The sequence below is a fragment of the Triturus cristatus genome, chromosome 2_1 (assembly GCF_964204655.1).
Source record: "Triturus cristatus chromosome 2_1, aTriCri1.1, whole genome shotgun sequence".
NCBI classification, from domain to species: domain Eukaryota; kingdom Metazoa; phylum Chordata; class Amphibia; order Caudata; family Salamandridae; genus Triturus; species Triturus cristatus.
Window position 1 is genome coordinate 466,132,594 of NC_140581.1, and position 5,384 is coordinate 466,137,977.

The 5,384-nt window shown below is 43.1% G+C and overlaps 1 long non-coding RNA gene across 1 annotated transcript; it reads left to right on the plus strand.

Annotated features, from left to right (window-relative positions):
- The first annotated feature begins 1,882 nt into the window (after positions 1–1,882).
- LOC146865485 (uncharacterized) lies at positions 1,883–2,588 on the plus strand. Its single transcript, XR_014976645.1, has 3 exons — positions 1,883–1,983; positions 2,076–2,174; positions 2,262–2,588. It is a non-coding gene; the product is annotated as an uncharacterized LOC146865485 (long non-coding RNA).
- Positions 2,589–5,384: the final 2,796 nt, after the last annotated feature.

Below are 5,384 nucleotides of genomic sequence, written 5' to 3' on the forward strand. Positions count from 1 at the left end.
CAGATAGAGAACCTAGTAGGTACAAATGTGGCGTCAAAGACGGTAGGGCTCCGGGGCTTCAAATTGCGGGGGGGGGGGGGGAGAGTGATGGACACCTGTAATTATAAGGTGTCAGTGAACATATGGTCCAAATAGGGCTCAATATATTACTGGAAATGATGCTCTAACCGAAAAGAAGTAGACTTACTTAAAATGAAAATGAATTCCCCAAGTCCTCAGGGCAGAGTTAATGCTGCATGGATAGCCATGGTCAGGCCATCGGTAAATGTGGTGAAATTAATCACAAACAATTTCCTGGATAGAGTCAAGACATGTAAAAACGGTGGACAATCAGTGCAAGGATCAAAGTCAAGTGTCTAAAATCAGTACAGTGGTGGTAACAGCCTCAGTAGCAAAATGCATGATGCATTCGGAAAGACCTGGTGACAGATCGGCCGACTCACTTTCAGGAGAGAGGAGTCAAAAGAGCGGGAGGTTATGGCAATCGTACAAAGCCACTTAAGTACGTTGGTCAAAAGACAAGGGTGGGCCGGTTATAGATAATCTCAGTGCTCGTTATAGAAGGGGGCCCGATCAGGCTGAAAGGAGTTCGTGTGAAGTAATTTACATTAATGTCTATGTCACCATCGAAACACTGTATTTCTTTGTTTGTGAGGTTTCAGACCCTCACCCTCACCGAATGGATTGCACTGGCTCTGCTATCTAAGTTATTTTGACTCTTTGAATTGTGCAGATGTCCTGTTTTCTGATGTGTTTATTTGTTTTAATTGCTAAACTTTTTCGAATATCCTAACGTGCTCCATCTTTCAATTTCTTCCTAAATGTTTAATTGAATCCACTCTTTACCTGAACAATTTGTAAATACCCGGGAGTCTTTCTTCTAATAAACTAATAGACTCTAGACACGGCAGGCATCTAGTTGCTGCCGATCGCGGAACGTCATGCGGCAAACAGCGCCTTCACGCATGACACATAATAAAGGGACTGGGCAGAGGCAGCTAGCTCGCTCATTCAAAGTATAGGAACGCCGGACTAACAAGCGGTAAGAACTTGTCCTTGGACATAGTTAGTTCACCCGAACTTGCAATTACTGTGAGTTACCCTCTCCGCCCTCCCATGCACAAGCTTGTGACCCCCTGCCATGTCGGTACGCATGACCTCTTTGGTAGGTTTCTTTTTCACAAACACGGTTATATCGATGTATTGTGCATTTTGTTGCATGCACTACACGGGCACCATCCACTTTCCCTAAAATCTTAACGCTAGTCCTTTTTCGCAACACACCGCTTAACAACGAACACGGTTATATTAATTCATTGTACATTATGTTGCGTGCACTAGTCGGGCACCGTCTATCTTCACTAAGATCTTAACGCTAGCCTTTTTCATAACACACTGTTTAGGCTGGAACCGCACTCAACAGTGAATCGGCGGTCTCTGTTCATGTGTGACTTCACTACGCTAGTTAATTGTGTTAATTACATCCACCACACAGACGAATTTGACTTACTTCACACAAACTCCTTTCAGCCTGATCGGGCCCCCTTCTATAACGAGCACTGAGATTATCTATAACCGGCCCACCCTTGTCTTTTGGCCAACGTACTTAAGTGGCATTCATTTGCATGTGTCACTTCCTTCACAATCTTTGGAGACAAGCGCTTTGTTTGATTTTTTCTTAACGATTGCCATAACCTCCCGCTCTTTTGACTCCTCTCTCCTGAAAGCAAGTCGGCCGATCTGTCACCAGGTCTTTCCGCATGCATCATGTATTTTGCTACTGCGGCTGTTACCACAACTGTACTGATTTTAGACACTTGACTTTGATCCTTGCACTGATTGTTCCACCGTTTTTACATGTCTTGACTCTATCCAGGAAATTGTTTGTGATTAATTTCACCACATTTACCGATGGCCTGACCACGGTTATCCATGCAGCATTAACTCTGCCCTGAGGTCTTGGGGAATTCATTTTCATTTTAAGTAAGTCTACTTCTTTTCGGTTAGAGCATCATTTCCAGTAATTTATTGAGCCCTATTTGGACCATATGTTCACTGACACCTTATAATTACAGGTGTCCATCACTCTCCCCTCCCCCCCGCAATTTGGAGCCCTGGAGCCCTACCGTCTTTGATGCCAAGTCTGTACCTACTAGGTTCTCTATCTGAACACGGTAAATATAGCGATTTATTCCTCTTCCTGTTCTCGTCCACGATACTCTCCCTCTTCGGACCTGACCAAATCCTTGTTTTATCTTTAGGTGCCCCTCTCTCCACACCTTCACCTTTGTCCTAAGGAAGACCCCGTCAGTAAGGACCTAAACCAACCTACATGGGTTACGGGGTCGAAACGTCAACATACTATACATGCCAGTACCATCAATAGTGCACTGTGCACTGTGTCTGCTCTATTGTACATGGCTTGCCATAATGAATGTAAACTGTTTGAAAAATGTCATTGCGATTATGTGGCATTGAGTAACATGCCTAACAATTCACTTGTGATACTTCTGTATATTAATTTTGTCACTCGCCTCACTACCTCACTCAAATCACCCTCCTCCCCTCCCCTCACCCAGTTGGGCACTCCAACCTTTTAATGTATTATCGTCCAAAATTGTTGGCCTAAATCAAAAGTTACCATGTGCTTCGTGTGATTAAATAACACTTTAGCACTATTTAATTGTTCATTGTTTATTGATGTTGCTTTGATACTGCATTTAAAATATAACTGTGCTGGGACCACTTCTTTATATATTGTCTTACACCCAGGACCTAGTGATTTTGTGTATACCCGTCCTTATAGCGGTGAAGACATTGTTAGCAGCAGGGCGGGATTGGCCATAGCAGGCATCGGGCATTTCCCTGGGAGGCTGGAAGGGTGGGAGCCATTGTTTCAGCAGTGGGGGCTGGTTTCGTTACTAGGGACAAGTTTTGCAGCAGTGCTGCAATATCGGCCCCCACTAACAAAAGCAGCATTCCAGCACCACCTTACCCCCTGGGGGGCTGGTCTGACAAAATTGCTCCCAGTCCGGCCATGATTAGCAGAGTTGTTTCCCTTTGCAAAGTCACTGCCACATTCAATATATGAGATACTTACGGGTGTTTTTACCATGTTAAATTTGGTATACTGGTGGAATACTGCTGTAACATCACAGAATGCAGTGATACATGTATAAATGCACGCTTACACTTGCACAAATAACATGCTATTGGGCCTCCTTTATCTTCTGTGACACAGTGAATAACTTCTGCCTTAAGGGGGCCTATGAAAAATGTAATTAAGCCTTTGCTAAATGTTTATGTCTGGCCTTTGAGAAAGCTTTAGCTGTCTCGCCATACTATTGTTTTTCCAAAAAAGAGAGGTACTTATGGTTAGCTGGCTTCATCCATTGGTCTTTTAAACTGTCATTCACACTTTGCTTCTTCCCACTACAGTATAAGGCGTGGACAGTGGGTCAGACCAGTTTATCCATTGGCTCCCTTCACTTCGAATGACTGCACAAAGCCTGTGCACAATGTTTACATATGCGGATCAGCTTCAAAACAGCCTGCCTCACTCAAAGCCCTATGTACCTTCAAACCCGAAAACCTGGCGGCCAAACTCAAAAAAGCCGGTCATGCCAGGAACCTCAGAAGCTCAAACTCCCTCCTTCTCATCCTGCCAAAATCTCGAAAACTAAAAACTGTGGCTCGATCCTTCGCCGGAAGCGAGCCCAAAATCTGGAACTCCATTCCCCTCACATCAGAATCATTCCCTCTTTTGTAAAATTCAAAAGCCAACTCAAAATTCTGTTCCTCAATCGTGCCCCAGGGAGTCGATAGGAGCAGTCAGAATGGGGTAACAGACACCCCACACTGCTCCAACATCATGTCCGCAAGACTACGAAATAGATGTTCCTTTGACTACGAAGCAGACCCCTCAACCACGCCCTGCATTATTATTGTGTCGTTCTCTTGTCTCGTTCGTTGTAATCTCTGCAATGTATCCTCTGTAAAGCGCTCCGATACCCTTGGGTCAGGCCAGCGCTATATAAAACTTCTAAAATAAATAAATAAAATAAAATAAATATGCTTACAAGCACTTCCTTTCTTTTCAGTCACTAAGCAGGTTCAAAGTGTGCATTTTCAAGTTATTTATTTTTATAGTAACTTTAAATACCATCTATTTAATCTGCATACACTCCTTTTCAAAGTTTGTGTTTAAGTATTTAGGTGACATACATTGTAGCTCCCAGCTTGGTTAGGTGTTGATATATTCTGGACTCCTTTAAACAGTATAATAATAAAATGCATGGCGTAACCGAAAGGCTTGTTTAAAAAATATCACTCGCAAAACATCTGTCTCAATGAATGTTTTTTAAGTTGAATGTTTTAATTGCAAGCAGTGGTGGCGTGTTTTTTTCTTTTTGTTGCATATGCTTGCAAAACAATAATAAATGCTATGGCACCAGCCTGCCGAGGCCAGTCCTATTGGCTTTGCCAATACCTTTAAATTATGTAGTGACGCTGAAGGCCTTCTGTATGCTGCTTAGTGAATAAGACCTTTCTATCAGAGGCGCCTGTCAGGCCCTGTGAATGTCCTGAGGCATCTTGAGCTCTTCGTTGGAAGGCAATCACTCCCAGAGTTCTATGTTTGCAGATTCAAAGGTGGATTTACTGATAGTGAAGGATTAGTTCCTGCAACCATTCCCAAAATAATGTGTCGTTCTGCTTTCGGATCAGATGTAAAGGGAGCATTTGGGGACTCGTTGTGTTGCTGTCATTTTTTATCACAAGAACATGGGCATTCTTAACGCCGACCTGGATAAGAAACGATAGAACATCTTCAAACCGAGTCCACGGGTGACTTGGTAATGAAAAGATAGCGGTGGTGAGGACCGATAAGAGAAGCTGAGACAGATTGCACTGTGGCATCAATGGAACAACTGCACGAGCCAGCCTCCTCCAGCGTAGAACACCGCGCACGAGCTCCCGGGCCACAGAAGTTTGGGATTCATGCTTCTGTCGGATTATTTGTTCAAACATGTCTTCTAATGTAGGTGATAAAAAGCTAGGAATGTTCAAGTTTATCAAATCGTACATGAAAGCTGAAATGCCGTTGTACTGTAGCCACAACCTCCTAGTCACTAGTATCCACTATCTTATCATGAAAGTGCGTAGAAGCTGTTGAATTTGACAGTATGCGCTGCACAAAACAATAAACATAAAGAACAGACTCAATTTCACATGTGGAGAACGTTGAGAGAAGTTGAACACGAAAGGATAAGTGATAAAAGGGTACAATAATTAGCAAGACACACCCGAAAACTTTACATAAAAAGTATCCACCTCTTGGACCATATTATCAAAGACCCTAAAAGAGCCTAATTTGAATAAAGGAT